The sequence below is a fragment of the Schistocerca cancellata genome, chromosome 6 (assembly GCF_023864275.1).
Source record: "Schistocerca cancellata isolate TAMUIC-IGC-003103 chromosome 6, iqSchCanc2.1, whole genome shotgun sequence".
Lineage (NCBI taxonomy): Eukaryota > Metazoa > Arthropoda > Insecta > Orthoptera > Acrididae > Schistocerca > Schistocerca cancellata.
The window spans coordinates 376,783,545-376,805,421 of record NC_064631.1 but is presented as its reverse complement, the minus strand read 5'-3'; the positions used below and the strand labels follow the sequence as shown (position 1 = coordinate 376,805,421).

The 21,877-nt window shown below is 44.1% G+C and overlaps 1 protein-coding gene across 1 annotated transcript in view; it reads right to left on the bottom strand.

Moving 5' to 3' along the window:
* The window catches only part of LOC126088337 (uncharacterized), a 377,050-nt gene that overhangs the window by 131,121 nt on the left and 224,052 nt on the right, over nt 1–21,877 (bottom strand). The gene's annotated exons all lie outside the window — the stretch shown is intronic.

Below are 21,877 nucleotides of genomic sequence, written 5' to 3'. Positions count from 1 at the left end.
ATTAGAATTTCACACACATTTGAACATTTGCGCTACAATATTTCGACTAACGTATGTGTGATAAATGTTTTTTTATATTGTGAAGCAAAATAAGTCATTATCACGTGGCAACCTGAGTGCGAAAACCTATGACGCTGGTTGCGCCTGTCCGTATACTGGCAGGGTGTACCACATAAAACAATTTTAAGTCCTAAGCGCATCAAAAATAACTAAATAGTACAGAAAATCTGTTTCCTGTCTGAGGTATGGTTGATGAGGAATGCGAAATGTAAAACCAAGTTGTATGCAGTGGAACTGCACTACCACTTAAATGGGGCGTGTTCTCCTTACTTGTGGCGAGTGTGTGTGTGTGTGTGTGTGTGTGTGTGTGTGGGTGGGGGGGGGGGGGGGGGAGGGGGCAATTTGCATGCCAGGCTGAGCGCTTTGGTTCTCGTGCCAAGGCACGGATCGTAAGCCCAATTCTTGGCCACACCTGGCCAAAACCTATCCCTGTACTTGAGTATGTAATCCAAGGACAAAAATTCCATTAATAGGAATTTTACTCTCCTACATTTTTTCTACTTCTGCATCGAACTGACTATCTATTCCATGTCTGCCTGGCTTATGGAGACTTCTGGTTTTAAAATACTTATTTCAGTATTTCTTGTTTCAGTGGTATTATTTATAGTATCAACATCATTATCTAAGGTATTTAGCTTGCCATTCAATCCTGATGGTTGTAGTTTCATTAACGTTTTTATTATGGATGCCTGTGCATCCATCTATGATATCTAACACAAAGGAATTTAAGACTTTAGCTGCCAGAGGGCTCCTGCTTCATAGGCACAGTGCTGACCACTACGCCATCTGGACACAGTGGCCACCACAACTGCACGGACTACCCTATTACGCTTCCTGTCAGACCAAATTCTCAACTTATACCATACACTACTGATGTAGTGCCCCTGATCTTTAGCCTAATTACTCGCGGAATCTCGCCGATTCCCATAAGAGTTCAAGCTTAGTGTGCATCGACACTGAAGGAATCAATGGCTGTCATCGTCTTAATTGTATATGTGGAAAGAAGAGACACCACATACAGGCGATCTTATTCTCGGTGCCTTTACATTCATTTTGCTAGAGAAATTTGTTTTCAAAGGTTTGGGTTCTGATCCAGATCTGAATTTAGATTGCATTTCATCAAACTCAGGTTTTGCCTTTATTGTGTGTGTGTGTCATACTCGGCACCTTCTACGTACGGTCCATTCCGATGTCACTGTACTTTACTTCGTAATCTTGAGCAGTGCTGACCTTTCCAGTTCTAACAAAAGTATTTGCTCCCTCCAGTGAGTTCTCAACAACGGTTTTAGTTTCGCAGTGGCGTCTGCTGTTCAGTTCGCGTGTGATTAAACGGTTATTTCTTTGTCGTAGAATTCTGTCCTCGCAATGTTTGTACACTTCGGGCTGCGAGACACACCAGTTTCTGGTATGTTTTATCACGTGAAACTTTATGTAATCTCCATCACGCTCTGATTGGTCGAACCACTTCACCATGTGATGGTGTACCTAAGAATTTCGGAAGCAAGGTTATTGGTTCTAAATCTGCCGAATGGGAAATGATATACAATTCGCTGATGAGAAAGGCAGTGACACCTCACTCAACTACTAAATTTTGGATATGGAATTATTAACGAATAAGATGCAAAAAGTTGGTACTGTTCTTCAACAGAAATAACCACTTACACTAGCTAATTGATTTAGTTGCTTGAAATGAAGTAAGGTAATTTTTAAATAATATGGTCACCTGTTCAAATGGATAAACATCACTGCAAAGTCAACTGATTACAGCAGTGGCGCGCGTAATCTACTTAGTAATGTTGTGCGATAGCATAAACTGTTGCCAACAAAGTCATTCGTAGACAGACGCACCAGCTTTAACCTTCACTATTCTCTTTGCTCTCCTATATTCGACACAAAATATCCAACTTCTACTTCTTCTGCTTCTATCTTGTATTTTACCATTTTGTTTTACTGGATTTTCAATGTACAAGAAAACGGTTTTGTCAATATGTGAGATATAAGGTGTTTCCTGACGCCAACACTCACCCCGTGACTCAATCTGTGTGCCTCACATGTCTGCGTGTGACATGCTGGGTGGCTACAATTAAATGTTTGCTACGAGAGTGAGTGTAGACGGAAAACTTTTTACCGTATGAGTGCTCAACTTTATAGGAATCATGTTCTGACTGTGCGCTTCAGGACTTTCATTTTTAATAATGTTCGTGTCGTGACTCGGCGTTAGGCGCCGGTACTGTTACGGCGACGTAGGATTGAAACGCAAACATCAGTGTGAATTTCAGTCGCAGACAATCAACATTGGTTTGGACAAGGATTTCAGGGTTTTACTCGCAAGCCTGTTCTATTAAAACAACAACAGTGTTGCTGTTCCTCGCGAGTATCGACGCTTTAAAGAGATACGGAAAGGTCCTCTTTCTGCACCGGAGTTGAACGTGAGTCGGAAACTTGAATTTGGTGGCGATTTGGGAACTGCTCCTGGGAGAGGCTGGCGGCCAACTGCATCACAAATTGTTGAGGAAGTTACTGCTGTCATGGTTGAGAATTCTGGACGCGATGAGATCAAGCAATGCACGATATAACGGTACTTTGCGGGCAGGCGTGTCAATTAGCATCATATTAATTAAAATCGGGGAAGAATTAAAAAGGGGAAAGTAATGCGAAACTTTAATAACTGCAGAGTATTACTAAGAAGCAATATAATGAAAAGTAATAAAAAGCAAAGTAGCAAAGACCAAGCGGAACAAAGATATAAGGGCGCGTTTGTTTTTTAATACATATAAAAGAACATGTAACACATTATTGAGCTCTCTACCTTCAGTTATCGCAATCGGGTTTAGTCGATGCAAAAGTGATACGCGACTGCGAAATTCGTTAAGGAGATTATTTAAAGACTCTTCAAGCATGTTCAAAATACATTACGTGTGACGAAGTGATCAGAGACGTTTATTGTCGGGTGAAGTGAAAGTGAATTCGACAACATAATTCGAACTTAGTGTTAGCTGGGAAAAATACTCTTGGGAATCTATTATGGTTGTGGAACCCACGAAAGTGGTGCACAACGGAAAGCTATAATTTACGTAATTCTGCATTTTATAAAATGGTGAAACGCGTGTGCGCGGAACAGTAATAGAATCTTATCCTTGGACGGTTGCGGGGGTAACTGATGCAAACAACGCGCCAGCATAAAAAATAGTTCCCTTATTAACTACCAGATATTAATTAACGGGGAACTAAAATACTAAGAAAGAAGGATAAGATCATCAGCTCCAATCCCGATTCATATTTCATATTTAATTATTGAAAAGAGAAGTGTTAATAAACAAACTACATTTCAGTTTTATCCACGATTTTGGCTTCATTACGTAGTCTTGACTACATGATAAACTATATCTGTGGAAGTTGTATGCAACGTGTCGTCATAATATTTAGCCAACCAATATTGTGGGACAACAAAAATTTAAATGAATGAAATTGTTCTTACAGCGGATGTATAATGTGTGAGTGCGACGAACTATATTGAGAAACTGAACATCCATTACGTACTTGCATGTTTATCTGCGAAAATGGTCCTTGTTTGTACATCAGCATAGAGTTCGAATAGAATCGCTGGAACATTGCAAACCATTCAGATTAATCGAACATCTAAATACACATAATGCTGGTACCACCAGGATGTGTTCTTTCTCCTCACCCCCGTGGCAGTAATTGAATTAAGAGTCAGCCGGGAATTACATTGAAATCAATTGACGACCATTGAGCTAGCGTCACGAATTTTCAAACGTCCACTGCCATGTATGAAGGAAAGTGACACCACGAGTGTTAACGTCGATCGGGGAGGGGGGGGGGGGGGGGATGTCGTCGTGATCATATTGAATGACATTGAGCGGTTACAACGAGTTGTGTCAAGTTGAACGTTCCATGGTCAACCGTTCGAATAGAGCTGCGAACAGTTGTGAAATGGTGTCTCCGATGCGATTCCAGGCTGTCGTGGATACAGATGGTCGTCGCATTGAGCAACGTTTGTAAGGTGCAACGTAAAAATGGTACCGAATTAACAAATGTTACCCTGTTATGTCGAAATTAATTTTTTAAATTATCTTCTTCATTATTTTTCTTTCGCATATCTTTAGAAATATTGCCACATAGTTTCATTGTCCTACGATCACTCGGCTTTCATGGAGGACTTTTCAAACAGTAAAAGTTTAATTATAAGCTCTCTGTATACCTCTAGTTAAAGTGTTAGGACGTTTTCTAATTGTTTGCGTAGCGTTTGTATGTGGCGGGACGTAGGAACCAGCCTGGTCTTACCTAGCTGTATGTGAGCAACAGCTTGAAAACCACACTCAAGTTGCCTAACTCACCGGCTCACGTCGTTGATCCGCGTGCCGGATTCGGTCAGTGGCAGTCCCGCCCCCCCTCCCCCTCCGCTCCCCCCCCCCTCCGCTCCCCCCCCCCCCCCCCCCGCACACACACACACACCGAATCCGAGGGAGCATATGACCATTACAAGTTTGGATTTTTAAGTGAAATACGTTTGATGAAAAATGGACAAGTAAAGAAAAATCTATATTACGTGATGTTCGAAAAACGCAAAAAACTAAAACGTTCATAAATGATACTGTGGTTAGGCGTTACAGAACCATGCACTCGAACGATGAGAAGAATTCGTAAAACCTGCTTATCACACGCATTAGCAATTGTCGCCTAGGACTTATTGACAAATCGGCCGTGGCGGAACATGTTTTACGAAATGAAAAACTACGAAATAAAATTCATTAAGACAAGCGTTCCCATGTACGGAGGATCCATAGATGAGCAATCCTAGTTGTACTACTGGACAAAAAACTTAAGCACGTTCAATTCTGTTGTGGAAGGCCTGTGGACACAAAATCAGTGAAACACCATAAATTATACATTTATTCAACAACAAATTACTAACAAATAACACACTATGTAGTCAACAAAATTTTCAAATGAAAGTGACGTTAACACACAAATAACGGCGTAGCTTAAAAAGAAAGTCTTTGGTGCTGCCCGTGCTTATGCTGCAAGGTACCCTCAAAGGCGCCGTCCTGTTAGGAATGTTTTTGTCACCTACAGCAACGCCTTCGGGAAACCGGCAGTCATCCTCCGCACGTAATGGACAGATGTTCAAATGGTTCAAATGGCTCTGAGCACTATGCGACTTAACGTCTGAGGTCATCAGTCGCCTAGAACTTAAAACTAATTAAACCGAACTAACCTAAGGACAGCACACACATCCATGCCCGAGGCAGGATTCGAACCTGTGACCGTAGCGGTCGCTCGGTTCCATACCGCTTCTGCAGTGGTGGATGCAGATGTGTTAAGCAGGGTTTGGTAAAGCATGATACAATGCGTGGCGAATTGTTGGCAAATGCAAGGCGGTCGCTGTCAACACCTTCTCTAAAGTGAACGCTGTTCGTACGTTTACGTAGCGGCTCTGTGGAGATAAGCCTGGACATATTACTGTGCGTAGCATAACGTGCAATCGAGTGCAGCCTGACTATTGTCTTTCTTGACTTCATTGGGTACAGACAATGTTAGTGTTTCCTCTACTATTTTCTACTACCTTTATTTGTGTCATGGACAAAACAAAGTGCTCGTTTACTTCTGTAAGGATTTCATGTTATGTATTAATGTTTAAATAAAGGTGACAGTAAGAGAAAGAAACACATAACAGAAAGACACACACAAGATACTGCACTGATACCTGTATATTCCTCCCCTATGCCATTGCCTCGTCTCACTTCCTTTTTTTTTTAATGGACCGGTGGGGTACGGGGTGCAAAGTGGGCAGGAGTCAGGGGTTAAATCCCGAAGTATGCCGGCAGTGTCCTCGTCACCGCCACTCAGCCTGTGGGGTACAGGAAAGAGGGAGACATGGGAATCAACAGAAGTGGAGGGATTCTTTAATTTATTTATGTTCAGTTATTTATTTTTTAAATTTTTACTACAATTATGAAATTATGTGGAAAATACGTCACGTACACAGGAAAAAAACAAAAGATTGGGTAAAAAAAAGAAATCCGTGCATTTATTGTATCGTGTAGATATGAACCGTGGAGGTCGGGGATAAAATCGATCGTAGGGGGCTGGAACTCAGACACGGCAGAAGGAGAGGGCAGGGGTTAGTTGCCCTCAGCTACTTGCACTTCCCAATCAAGTGGAGGTCTAACAAAGACCTATCGAAGGTAGTTGTCAAATAAAAGCTGGTAACGTGGCGTGTGTTTGAGCGCTGCAAGGGCTGTTTGTAAATAGACCCAGAGTCAAGATGGGATTTTGGTCCCTCACGGAGTAGGCATCTGACCACCCTTCCCTTGACACACGTAATGGTATGGTGTTTGGTGGCGGGGAAATGTGTGTTCTCTGGGTATAACAACATTTGTGGTTCGATCGCATCCGGTGGCACTTGGATGTAACTGGTAGTTATTTGCTGCACTAATGGATAGACGTCTTGGGAAGAGGCGCAGATCAGACGAGGGTCATTAGTGTCGAGTTACCGGCAAAGGGGACAAAGAGGGAAATCGGACAAATCGATTTTTGCATACGCTGTTTCTTGGCAAATTTTCCGTTGACTATGTGATATCACATTGCCCAGACGTCCGCAGGGAGGAAGGGCTGATGGATGTTACCCCACACCATGGCACACCAGCACGTTAGAGAGAACACGACACAATAGTAGAAAGTAAAAGTCCTTGGTCTTGGACGGACGCTTGTTTCGGAGTATGGTACGTGGGTAACTGTAGTCAACGAAAAGACTGCAAAAGTGACACAGGTGAGGCGTGATGTGGCCGACGGACACCGGTGGTGAGGTAGAAGCAGACAGGGGGGCCACAAGCAACTGCGTCTTGGATATGTGCTACATCTGGTGAATTGTCTTCTCATAGAACTGATACACAAGGTCGGCAGAGAGAACCCTTGAGCGACGTGGATCACTTTAATGGCAGAATCATTAAGGAATTCAACGCGTTGTTGTGTGTTCTGGCAGCGCAGGAGATTCTGGCGGACGGCATTGCGGATAAACTGTATCAGGCGTTGAAAATTCGTCGCCACTGAATATGTGACAATGGGAGTAAAGGTAATGCCCACGTACCAGAATTTCTCTACTAGCGATAGGGATGGCACTTCGCCTTCATGGAGGACTCGTCTGACATCCCATAAGATTTGGCCACGTTCATGGCACTGCCTGTGGAATCCCTAAAATGCGTAATCAGTTCTAGGACGGCTCGAGTTTCGAAGTCAGAGTGGACGAGTCGGAGGAGGTTGCCAGTGTAAAGCCGGCAGCGAAAGGTGTGATGTCGAACGATGAGTCTGAAGAGCTCAGTCGTCATCCCTCAATGAGGAGTTCTAGGGCAATAGCACACAAGGGGGTAGAAAGGGGACACTTTTGCCGAACTGAGAGGCGGAGGGCTACAGTCCCTACCAGATGTCAGTTGACTTGGTTTTGTGAACTGAACTGGCCCCACTATAGGGGAGGTGGGGCTTTCCCAAAAGAGGAAAGCTATAGAAATCTATAGCGACGTCCGCTTTATGGAGTCTGCAGATCGCCGCCATCGCAATTATGTCGCGCCATTCGTCTGTGGCAATCTGTCTCCCATGCATCGTTGCTCTGGGGAGGACGGGAGAGAGTATCGTCTTGAGAAGCATTGCTAGTAAGCTGGCGAATATCTTGTAATCTGCAGTGAGAAGGGCGGGCGGGTTATAGTTCGTGACCGTCGTACTGTAAGCTGGTTTGGGGACTGGAATGACGTTGCCCTCAGCAAAAGCAGATGGGTCTGCTTGGTCAAATGTCATCAGTCGCCCATCGTGCTCCCGTGAGCCCTCAGAAGACTCTGTAAAATTCAGTCTGTAATCCATTGATGCAGGGCGATCTGCTGACAGCACATTTATCGATTCAGTCATCGACTTTGTCTTATGTGACCATTGATGTTAAATTATCATCGTCCATTTGGGTGAGAGTGCGCATGGATGTAACGCAATATAGTGTCGTCCACATCAGCGTCGGTATCTTCTTCCCTGTAATAGCTGCCTCCATGTGGGTGAGTGTGCACGTGAGGTAATGCAAGTTGGAGTTGTCCGCACCATCGTCGGTATTTTCTTCCCTGTAGTATTCAACGAACGCGTTGATGATGGCGTTCTGACTGGTCACCTGCGGGTCATGAGGTGTGACCAGAGTGTCGATGAACCTTGAAGGTGCCGTCTTCGTCGGACACTGTGTGATGCATACATGGAATTTACAGTCCAGCCAGGTCATGCCAGCATACTCCCCCCCCCCCCCCCTCCCGCACACCTACCCTGAATTTACGGTGATTGTCCTCGCCTTAGTTATGTACTGCTCCATATGGTTGTCTGCAGCTGGCACCTAGGCGCCCAGATCTTGGAAGATTGCATAGCAGAATTAGACAGTGCTGCAATTCCATTTAGCCATATCCTTCCCTTATTCAGTAGTGTCCTCCCAAACACCAATTTGGCACAGTCCATCCACGAAATCGGTGTCGAGTGTTAATTGGAAAGTTGTCGCTCACAGTCTTCCCATGTCACAGGGATTTGCTGGTGACAAACCGAACTGTGTGACTGAGAAGTATTCAATTTTCACAGCATGCAGGTGTTCCATACTGACTGGGGCAGGAGGAGAGCCATGCAGATGTAAGCACAATGTTCAGAAAAGGCCAGAGGCCAGTGTTTGGAGTCTCGTTGTCACAGGTAAGATTCCATGAGACATATATCTTGTCTGTATGGCTTGCAGGATGACTGTTAAGGTATGTCCAGAACGGTCGTCGTGTTGGACTTCTCAGATATCATGCAGCAGGAGGTCCTGCACTACTATATTTAGGTCCTGCCGCTTAGTATAATACTGAACCTGATTTTATGGGTGCAGAACACAGTTAAAATCACCTCCTAGCAGGCAGTGTTCATACCGCTCTTAAATCAGGGAGGCGATGTCCTCAGAGTAAAACTGGGGCCTTTAGTGTAGTTGGTAGGTGCGTAGAAATTAATAAAGCAAGGTGCGTAGAAATTAATAAAGCAAGTCCCCATGGCTGTGAGTGCCATGCCCAGAGCAGATGGAAGGAAGGTGACATTAGTAACAGGAATTCCTTTATGAATTAATGGACATCCTACAGTTCATGGAAGGGGTGGGTGGTGTAGCCATTGATGTCCAGATGTCCAGGAGGTTATCCATGTGAACTTCCTGCAGGAGGGCGAAATCAGTATCAGAACCGAGAACATCTCTCGCATAAGGTGGATTTTCACCCGCGAGAGGATGTTGCTGGTGTTGATTGTTACTATCCGGTAGGCCTACGGGCAGGCTGCTGGAGGCTGGAGGCATTAGTGAAGCATATGGGCGTCACGGTGGAACGTCATCCCCAGGAGTTCTGGGGAGGGTATGAATAGTGGAATGGCGCCGAAGACTCTGGATCCCGTGACAAATCCTGCTCCACGACCTCCATGCCATAAAGCGGAGCTGGGCCCCGGTGTATCGACCAAATTTATCCCCCAAAGATGGGGTCTTGGTTCATGGTGTAGTTTAGAGTGTGGAGTCTTGGTTCATGGTGTAGTTTCGAGTGTGCGAAGTCCAACGACGACGTGCTACAGACGAATGTTGAAAATCAAATACACTGATAAACTAAGGAATGAAGAGGTTGCGCGCATTATTGGAGAGGAAAGGAATCTGTGGAAAACACTTATAAGGAGAAGGAGCAGGATGATAGGACATCTGTTAAGATATGAGGAATTGACTTCCATGGTACTAGAGGGAGCTGTAGAGGGCAAAAACTGTAGAGGAAGAAAGAGATTGGAATACATCCAGTAAATAATTGAGGGCGTAAGTTGCAAGTACTATCCTGAGATGAAGAGGCTGGCACAGGAGAGGACTTCGTGACTGGCCGCATCAAATCAGTCAGAAGACTGGTGACCAAAGGAAAAAAATAAGTCCATTAAATAGTTTGGCATCTTCACGTGGCTGTGGGTGTAGGGCGCAGCCACATCGGTAGATGTCACCGCACTCACATCGTCTCTTTCGACGGTGGCGGTTTGGCGGGCGTCGTTCGGGTCGACGGCAGTCTCGTTTTCGGCTTGACCAACGTTGCCTCTTGTTTGGAGTTGGTTTGGCGCTTTCTCCTGATACATTTCAGAGAACATTGTTTCCTCATGATGGTAGGGTGTCGCGTCGCTCTGCCAAGAAGGCAGCCGTAGGGACGATGAGCGAGTCGATCTTCATCTCGTTGCCGAGGGTTGGGCCAGTGGCCGTCGGCGTCGGCATCGTCGGAGCGAGGTCGACGGGTGGCCGAGGCAGCGGGCCTTCCGGGGCGCCCTGCGTTGGCGTGGGATCTGCCTGTTGCGGCGTCCAGACGTCGTTGCGAGGCGGAAAGAGAAGCGACAGCAGCGGCTTAAGTCACGGGTAGCACCGCAATTTGCGACGCGGGTGGTTCGCCGGTGGCTGGAAGTTGCGTAATGCGGCATTATAGGCACTGGGATCTTAGGTGGCCTTCTTTGCCGCACCCGAAACAGATCCAAGCTCACCGTCGGCTTCTTCCGATCTGTAGATAGAACGGGACATGATTTCAGAGATCAATGGTGACGTATCGGACGCCGTTTAGTACGGAATATGTCCGAAACTGCATCTATTTCTCTGCAGTATGACCGTGGACTGTGCCATATGGTCGGAGTGCCGCGACGACGTCCTCTGCTGGAAGTTTGAATGGTGATTCGAAAATGCGTATCGTAGGCATTCCTAAGCCTGCGTGGTCGACCACCACCGCCGTGACATTACCGTCGGAATGAAAGAAGCGAAACCCCTATTTGATCTCACGTAGAATGCGTTCGAATGCCTCGTTGTTAACGATTTTAACGTATACTGTACTGCTCACGACCGAAAAGTGTGTTCCCAGGGATATTTAACTAGCAGAAAACGCTCCACCTCGAGTGCCTTGGGTCGGACGTAGTCATTGCAGAAAGTAAATTGGGGTGTAGATTTACGGTAACGGTTCGCTATGGCCGTGTGAATGTGAACAAGGCGAGTTCTCGCGACCCACACGGAAACACAACAGTACGTCCCCACTGATGCCCTCCAAAAGGCAGACTGTGAAATAAGGGAACTGCTCACGTACAGCGCAGAATTGTGCTACGTGTTCTTGGTCACGCTGCACGAAGTTATAGTGTAGCCAGAGCTTCGCTTTTTAATTCGAAATTATGTTAAACCTTTTGGCGTGACTAGGCTTCCCTAGATATACTTTTTTGTAGAATTTGGATGAGGAATTGCATGCCGACCGCCAAGTGCGGTATTTGTTCTTCACTCTGTATATGTGTCTCACACACTGTCTCCGTTTTTTCTCATTGATTTACAGTACATCCCTCTGCCCCAATCTCTTCTGTCATTTGCATCTTCTTCTTTTAGCTCTCTTTCCCACTGTCTCTGTTTCCACCATACCACAGTAGCACAAGAGCTCTGTTGCGGGGGGGGGGGGGGGCGGCAACTTATTTTTCCCCTATATCCACATGTTTAAAACTTCGATACAAAATGTGCCCTCCGATACATCTATGTGTTAAAGTTCGCTGATATGGGAGGGTTCAAACCTCCCTCCCCCTCCCCCCTCGAAATGTATGTGTCCTCTCCGCTCATCTGTATTTTTCATTTCTACGGTCTTATTTCTCTCTTGGTCCCACTGCTGTTACTGTCTTCTCTCTATTTTTCTCTCATTATTTCTATCTCCATCGATGTCCCCATCTGTTTTACTGCCACTCTCACTGACAGTCAGTATCTCCTATACTGTCTTTATCTATCTATCTCTCTTTCCTTTTCACTGTACCCTCACCGTAACGTTTCCTCTCATTTTCTCTTCCACTGGCACTCTCCTCTCCCTTCCACTGTCACTGTCTCTCTGCTACTCTCTTGCAGCACACATAAGCGTGACTTTCTTCGCATGCCAAAATTTTTGGTGAGGAAGGCGGAATCAGCATTCAGGCAGCTGGTGCCCCACTTTTCCGTCACACTCTTGTAAAGAGCAACATAATCATAAATTTTGTGCTCCATATAGAGCATTGTTTCCGTCGTTCCCGTCTTTTTCTTGCTACAGCAACGTGTGCTCAAAATATAAAACGAATTCTATAAGTCAGTAAAGCTTTCACAGTTCGTTTATACACAGCACTTCGATACAAGACTTTGACACATATGAACAACAAATAAGTTGTGTCACTGCGGAACCATTTTGGGCACATTTGTATAGGCATGAAGTGCCAATTGTACACAGACAGTGCATTATAAAGTTTTATTTATAAGGGCTATCCAAAACACTCAACCACTGTGTTCAAAACAGCTCTAGATACTACCCCTGAAAAATCACATTTTCGCACGCTGCTTTTTGAAACATAAGGACCGATAATCTGTGCTGCCCTGAGAGATGTCAGGAAGCCCTAAAACATGTGGAGTGTAGCCCACTGTCTAACTAGATATCTGAATGGCTTATTTTATCAGAAGGAAAGTAATCCAATATTTTTCTGACTCAACTAAAGGTGCTAGAGGATCTTACAGTGCGTCATATCATCCATGGAAACTGTTAAATGTAACCAAGTGTGAAGCTACGAAATCTTTAGTATCATACACCAGAAAGAAAACAGGTATTCTCGCGTTCCTGTGTATGCATAAATTTCAGATGTTACATAATGTGCCTGATTGATAAACCACATACACACATAGAACAGCTACACAATGAAATAAACAACTTACACCCAAAAATTAACTTCACATTAGAAACAGAAACTAACAACACTTTCTAGATCCCACCATCCATAAAACAAACAACACACACAACGTCACAATATACAGGAAACCGACAACCACAAGCACCACCATTCACAACCTATCAAGCCACCCATTGGCACATAAGCATGCAGACTTCAGATCCATGCTCCACAGATTAAACAGAACACCCATGAACAAACAGAACTACACACAACAACTAAACACAAACAAATAGCAGTAGAAAATGGTTATACTACCCATATGGTAGACAAGTTAAATCAAAAAATATACAGACACTACAAAAATGAACATACCACACAAACACATATCCTCACCCAGCACAGAACAACACAAAACACAAACAATGACCACACACAAGGCACAACAGTGCAAAAACACACTCGCAGAACGAAATGGCACATACTCACCTACAATAACAAGATTGTTCACAGAATAGGCAACATATTAAAGAAACAGGGACTCCAAATAGGATACAGGACGGAGAACACAACACAGAAAAAGACTAGAACACAAGACACACCCATGGATAAATTTAACAGATCAGGAATATATGAACTCACATGCAACACTTGCCAGTCAGTGTACATAGGACAAACGTGCAGAAACTTCAAAACCAGATATTCAGAACATCTCAGAGCTTCAAAAAGCAAAAGCTCCCATAGCACATTTGCTGACCACCTTGTAGCCAACAATCACCACCCAACCACAACAGTAACAGACTTAAGAATACTAAAACACAGCCACAGCCTACACAGCAAACTGACCATTGAGAAAAACTTCCATATATAGAAGGCAATAGCAGAAGGAAAACAGGTCATAAACGATTACACTACACTCTGCAAGGGCACACTATTTAACACATTAAAGTAACTTTACAAATAAAAACAGCACAAAGAGATAATGTCCACACACACCATTCACACACAAAAGGAATACCATATAAAAGACAACACACACACACACACACAGCTGTCCGCCTCCGGTAGCTGATTGCTCAGCGCGACAGACTGTCACTCCTAAGGGCCCGGGTTCGATTCCCGGCTGGGTCGGAGATTTTCTGCGCTCAGGGACTGGGTGTTGTGTTGTCCTAATCATCATCGTTTCATCCCCGTCGACGCGCAAGTTGCCGAAGTGGCGTCATCTCGAAAGACTTGCACCAGGCGAGCGGTCTACCCGACGGGAAGCCATCGTCACACGCCATTTATTTATTTTAACACACACAGCTAAGAAGCGCACGGAAAACACGCACACACGCACACACGAACACACGCACACACACACACACACACACACACACACACACACAAAGATAAAATGCAAACAAAATTCAAATTTGGCGCCGTACTCTCTGGTGAACAAATGATCACTGACTAGGCTGGGACACACAACAAACCACAATCACAGCCCGCCGCTGTGGCCGTGCGGTTCTAGGCGCTTCAGTCTGGAACCGCATGACCGCTAGGGTCGCAGGTTCGAATCCTGCCTCAGGCATGGATGTGTGTGATGTCCTTAGGTTAGTTAGGTTTAAGTAGTTCTAAGTTCTAGGGGACTGATGACCTCAGAAGTTAAGTCCCATAGTGCTCAGAGCCATTTGAACCATTTGAACCACAATCACAATGTTTTGGTGAAGTGAAAAGTGTTTTACTACGATTTGTGGAAAATACTCGTTATAGTTACGTGTGTATCACAACACCTCAGCATGATGCGGAGAATGGAAGTGCTTGCCACACGAAAACGTAAGTAAAACCGAATATAGGCACGAAAACATCACGACAAACTAAATTACATTCTAGAAGATAGGTTAACTGCCAGCAAAAAACTTTCTCATCAACATCGTTTGATTGCAGATGACAAGCTATCTGTAGTAATTAACACACAAGTGATCCAGAAAATTCATGCACAACAAATGTAAAGGTATTTACAAAAAGAAACGATCTGTTGTTTCAACTGAAGATGCACATAATTTTATAATCATTTAACAAAAATGTTCACACTGCAGAATAAATGAAAATGAAAACCGATAGATAATGGCACATTGGTGCAGAAACATGTTTGGGTACTGAGGAAAAAACGGTGTTTTGCATAACTGGCGGACCTCACATCCAATAATTGTTACATACATGAGTAATACGAGGTGCATTCTAGTTCTAAGGCCTCCGATTTTTTTCTCCGGACTGGAAAGAGATAGAAACATGCGCATTGTTTTAAAATGAGGCCGCGTTCATTGTCAATACGTCCCAGAGATGGCAGCACTGTACGGCAGATGGAATTTTACCGCCAGCGGCGAGAATGAGAACTGTTTTAAAATGGCGACGTTTTCCTTACTTGAACAGCGTGCAATCATTCGTTTTCTGAATTTGCGTGGTGTGAAATTCATCGACAGTTGGAGACATGTGGTGATGGAGTTATGGATGTGTCGAAAGTGCGTTCGTGGGTGCGACAGTTTAATGAAGGCAGAACATCGTGTGACAACAAACCGAAACAGCCTCGCGCTTGCACAAGCCGGTCTGACGACATGATCGAGAAAGTAGAGAAAATTGTTTTGGGGGATCGCCGAATGACAGTTGAACAGATCGCCTCCAGAGTTGGCATTTCTGTGGGTTCTGTGCACACAGTCCTGCATGACGACCTGAAAATGCGAAAAGTGTCATCCAGGTGGGTGCCACGAATGCTGACGGACGACCACACGGCTGCCCGTGTGGCATGTTGCCAAGCAATGTTGACGCGCAACGACAGCATGACTGGGACTTTCTTTTCGTCGGTTGTGACAATGGATGAGACGTGGATGCCATTTTTCAATCCAGAAACAAAGCGCCAGTCAGCTCAATGGAAGCACACAGATTCAACGCCACCAAAAAAATTTCGGGTAACCGCCAGTGCTGAAAAAATGATGGTGTCCATGTTCTGGAATAGCGAGGGCGTAATCCTTACCCATTGCGTTCCAAAGGGCACTACGGTAACAGGTGCATCCTACGAAAATGTTTTGAAGAACAAATTCCTTCATGCACTGCAAAAAATACGTCCGGGAAGGGCTGCGCGTGTGCTGTTTCACCAAGACAACGCACCCGCACATCGAGTTAACGTTACGCAACAGTTTCTTCGTGATAACAACTTTGAAGTGATTATTCATACTCCCTACTCACCTGACCTGGCTCCTAGTGACTTTTGGCTTTTTCCAACAATGAAAGACACTCTCCGTGGCCGCACATTCACCATCCGTGCTACTATTGCCTCAGCGATTTTCCAGTGGCCAAAACAGACTCCTAAAGAAGCCTTCGCGGCTGCCATGGAATCATGGCGTCAGCGTTGTGAAAAATGTGTACGTCTGCAGGGCGATTACGTCGAGAAGTAACGCCAGTTTCATCGATTTCGGGTGAGTAGTTAATTAGAAAAAAAATCGGAGGCCTTAGAACTTGAATGCACCTCGTAGCACTGTGGAAACAGTGATGCAGTGGAACTTTCATTGTGACTATAAAAAGCATTTCTACTCAATAAAATCTTTTCGGTTTTCAAGCCGCGTCGATTAGAATAAAATTCTCGAGCTTTCGATGGCTATTTCCGCCATCGTCGTCATGAGTAAAACTAGTGAAGCTCGAGAATTTAAATCGAATTGACGGGGATTGGAAACCAAGCAGATTTTATTCAGACACGCCACCGTGAAATACTCCGAGGACATAGTATTTTTACTGTCATCTCTACCAAAGGGGCTTGTTTGCTGTCGTGGATTCACATTATGTGGGTGCGCAATATTGTCCATACGTACAGGTGCGATCACCCGTTAATGCAGTTCCAACTGGGAGGCAATAAACAAAAGATTTTGAAAGAAGCGATATACAGCAAAGTGAAAAAGTCTGATTATGCTGCGAACAGTGGCAGATCGTGCAAGGGTGCATGGATTGCTATTAATGGGAAATTTATCGCTGTTTCTTAGTGTTTACTCCGAACGTCATTTCACATTCGTCAAAGATAAACTGAAAAGAAAGATAACATTACAACTTTTAGTCAAAAACGATGTCATTATGAGACGTAGCTCGGATTGGGGAAGTACGAGCAAGGAAATCATCCGTGCTCTTTCAAAGGAATCATCCTGGCATTCGTCTTAATCGTATTACGAAAAATTTAAATTTGGTCGTCATGTGGGAATTCAACCGTCTTCTCCTGAATATGAGTCCACCGTCTTACCATAACGGACACTGGCTCGACTTTATAAATGATTAATTCAGTAGTACACTGCAACTATTTGAAACAGACCTAAGGTATTTTAATAACTATATTACAAATGCAAAGAGGTGGTATCAGTTCCTAGCTGGTTCTGAGCAAAAACTATGTGCGTAAGGAACTTAAAACATCTAGTTCTGAAGGGCAGAGGAGCAGGTAAGCTCGTCCTAATACTCTGGCACATGTCCCACTGTCCTGTCACTCCTAGTAAAGACTTCAATTAACGAATTTTCGTAACATCCTTATTTTTAAAGCGTTGCACATCATATACCATTTGCTCCTCTTGTCCGTCTATTGCAATGATTTCCAGAAAAAAATGTTTCTACCAGTAGTGTATAAACTTAGATAATGCTGTGTCCTTTTGTAGTCTGTACTGCGGAGAGTGGGTCAATGGGTGACAAAATTCCCAACTGCACCTGTGATTAATTCCGTATTTGGGTCGGGAGAAACAGTGACTGACGAGTACAAAAAGAAATGGATTTTTTCACGAAGTCGTTCTCAGCAGCTTCCTTGATCCTCCTGTTAAGTTTTCAGAAAAAGTGGTCTCTGCATGATCCTGTTCATGATTTTTCCATACCACAAAGCTTAACTTATTTGCTTCTGGCACCTCAATTGTTGGTGCAAATGGTCTATTGCCCTAGATGTAAAGAAGAAAAGGGAAAAGACTGAGCAGCTGAAGCGTTTGTGGTGGCCGCAGTATACTATCCATATTTCGTTTTAACATGTCATTAGGTTATTGGTACTTGTCGGAGCCGCACATGCATGTTTGATCCATTAAGTGCCATATTTCAATGTACCTTTTATTTCCTCTTCGTTCGAGTGTGTGCAAGGATTTTAGCGTGTAGATCCGAGGAAGTGTAGGAGTCTGCCACTGTGTCAGAACAGCCAACTGTAAGAAACACTTACCAGGTGGCAAAGAGGTTTCTGTTTGCCTTGGACGAACCTTTTGTGTAGGTTGGCACCACATTAGGGGTTCCTCTGGCCACTTCAGTAGGTACGGGGAGCTGTTTTGGTTGGAGAGCGAATGCTCCCGGAGTGTTCCGTGGGACGCGAGACAGGTGAGACCTACTGGCGGTAAGTGTGCCTTTTCCATGAGAAATTAGTGTTTTGTTTAAGTTTTTCATAGTCAATGTAAATGATTCCTTTCATCGTTCATAGTTTACTATCGTGCGTGACAAATTTTACTTGCTAATTCGCGAGTGTTAAATGTGTTAAAATCCAGGGACGGTGTAGGCTATTGTTCAGTTGAACTGTTAATCACACACGTGCAGCCGTGTTGAGTTTATTGTGATTCAGTTCATTTTGTTTAGCATCCCTTTCCTCAGAGCATATAGATTGCGTATGATTTTGGTGATTTGATGACTGAATTTTGTGCAATTCGTCTCACTTGGTAACTTTCTTTGTGCACACTTTTGTTTGTGGGAACCACGTGGCCGTGATCTAATGAGAAAGTTTACGGCGCCAAGGCCATAGTGATTTTCTGCTGTAGAATATTTGAATTAATTATGATTTTTAAATCTTCTTCATTTTCATAGCAATTCACCTCAAATAGAAATTTTATTTATTTATCCCGCATGTTGAAATCAAGGGAACAGGCGCTCTTGCTACCGAGGTGTGCTGTGGTGGTCTACAGTTCTTTTCCTTCCTGTTAGACTCTCAAGTGCGTGTGAATGGAAGCGTTCGTGATTAAACCACCCTTTGATCATTCCTCTTCCATAGATCATAAACCTTGCAGGGGACTCCGAAGTAAAGTTCTAGAGAAAATTAATATGCGACGTAATACATTGCAGGCAACAGCTGCTAAGGGTCTGGAAACAAAGATTACAAAATTCGAAAAGGCAGGTTTTTTTGAAGTGCAATGTGACAGAGGGAGAAATGTAGCTGACCCGACGTCTGTCGAAGATGTGGCCACAGCATTGGCAGGAGGGGTGGAGCGGTGGTGAGCAAACTACAGAACACGGGAGTCCGAAAGGTGGACCTGGCAGCGAGCACAGTGCATAACATACAGCATTATTATCTATACAAAATCACTCATGTTCAAGAGTTGTTTCCTGCTGACCGGCCAGGAAGGCAAACGTTCGCTCTGGAATTTCTTGCTCGCCAGGAAGAGGACAATAAATGTCCAACGAACATTATGTGGAGAGGCAAAGCCCATTTCTATCTACTAGGATATGTCATAATAAGGGTTCAGAATATGAGCAACGGAAAATCCGCAAACACATCAACCACTTAGTCTAGAAAGATGACTGTGTGGTGCGAGTTGGCGGAAGCGCAGGGCCGCGTTTTTTCGACGTAGGGAGTTATTTTTTCTAGGAAATGAGTCTTGCGCGTCATACTACTTGTACCGTCACTTGTAAACGCTATGACAGTCTTTAAGCAGCAATTTCCTTCAACAGCGTGGATGTTTGGATAGGATAATTTTTCTGCAAGATGACCCTCCTCCGCACACTGCACAGTCAGGGAAGCGGCTGCTGCAGCGGCGTTTCGGAAATGCTAGAATTCTCAACCGTCATTTTCTTACATCCCGGCGATCTAGATAACCTGAACTTAATCCGTATGGCTTCTGGCTGTGAGATAATCTAAAAGATGTTGCGTACAGTGCTCCAGTTATGAACGTAGCTTGAGTGAAGGCACATTGCGCAACGTATTCTGAACGTGACCCCAGAGACACTCCGACCTGTTATGAAACAGGCTATTGCTGGATTCCGACTTGTGACACAAAGCTATAGGCAGGTCTTGCGCCAGTCAACTACAATTAAAATCCAATGACATTTTGCTTGTTAAGCGGTTTTAGGCCCCTGAACATCTAAACACCGATTTCATTTTGCTTTTTATGCGGTTTTTGGTCTCAAGACAATTAAAAGTAGATTTTTCCCATCCCACGTGATACGACCTTGCCGTGGTGGATAGAACTAGCCTGCTGACTAGAACCGCACCACGATAGGAGTGGCCTCTATACGTAGAGAATGTAAGAGCCGCTCCTCACAGCCCCGGGGACAGCAGAAGACGGACCCTAGGAGAGCACTACGATAGCAGAGACGTTTGATCCATATCCATTACAGGCGTGGACATTGTATATATCAAAGGACACTAGTTGTTTGAATGTCGCCCATTGCTTGCGACACGTTCTTGTAAATTAATGTTAAGTATTGTCAATCTATTTTATGGTAGTAAAAACCATTAATGTGAATTGCTTGAATTGTTGTGTAGCTAACCTGGAAAGCAGCATCCTTTAGGCACCCTATAAGAGAGGAGTGGGCAGGGCCCTACAGTAAATAGCTGCCATCACATACAGCAGCAAGGCACCGTGGTCGCCACGGAGCTCACAACATGATAGAAAACGTACATATTCTAGCCATTATTCCATACAGTCGTTTGAAGAAGTGCCACACTTCAAGTCCAAGCATACAAAACGGGTTCTCAGATACGTCAGCTGTAGTATACATCAAAGTGTTGTCACTAACCGATTGTGGAAGGATACAGCATGACTTAGATAAAATTTGAATTTGGTGAATGAGAGCTTGCTCTAAATGTAGGAAAACGTATGTTTATACAGATGACTAGGAACAATAGTGCACCAATGGTGTGCTGCTTGACAGTAACGTGGAGCAAATATCTAGTAGATCTAACGCTAGAAAGCCATATTAGCAAGTGTGGTCGATTTTTTAGAGAAGGCAACTCGTAGACTGGTTTATTGAGAAAATTCTAGAAAAACATGAGGGAAGTCGCATGCAGAACACTAGTGCGACCCATTCTTGAGAACTGCTCGCGTTTTCGCGATTCCCAGCAGGAACATGCCTTCCATTAAAGGAGGCATGTGAGCCATTCAGAAACATGCTGCTATATTTGGTATCGGTAGGTTCGATCAACAAACGCGTATTATAGAGATGAGAATACTTAGAGGGAAGTGAAGTCCTTTCCGCGAAATACCATTGAGAAATTTTAGACAGACGCCATTTGCAACGGACTGCAGGATGACTCCTTTGCCTCCAATTTACACCTCGCGTATCGACCGCGAAAACAAGACAAGAGAAATCGGAGCTTGTACGGAAGCATACATATACTCGCTTTTCCCTCCTTCCGCTTGCGATTGGAACAGGAAAACAGGAAAGGGAATGGGTTAGCAGTGGTATAAGATACCGTGCGCCATGCAAGGTATAATGGTTTCCGGAGTATGTTTATAGATTTAGATGTAGATAATCATTCTCTATGAAATCAGTATGACGATATTTGCTTTACGTATCTCTCTCTCTCAATGAAAAACTACGCAACATGAAATTGTTACGGAAGGCTGCTTCAACTTACCACAGCACCAGTTGTCATTAGTGTCGTTGTTTGATGTCTTAATGCAGTTCTTTGTACGAGTCCATGTCAGCCGTATCTCCTTGAATGGTTTCACTTGACAAAGGAACTCGTTAGTAGATAATGAAGTAATAATACGTAGAAAGCTATAGGAGAACGCTTAGATTATCAGAAGACGGCATAGTACTCATCTTCGGTTGTTGCTACGTGAAATCTGCCGCACTATCCGCGAATAATATCTCCAGCATTTATTATATATGTACGTTTGTACGAATGTGTGTGTGTGTGTGTGTGTGTACTACTTCTATTCCTGAAAAGGAAACATCGACAGTGAAAAATAATCCATTGGTAGGGAAGTATTAGTTAGGTCTCAGCAGTTATCTTACATCCATAACTGGTTATTTCCTGTAGTACTGTTACTTTCATTTCGAAATACAAAGCTCCTCCGACGTACACACTCTTTGTGATATTACAGGTTACTATGTAAGTGGCTGTGTAAGCAGTTTGTCAAATTTCAGA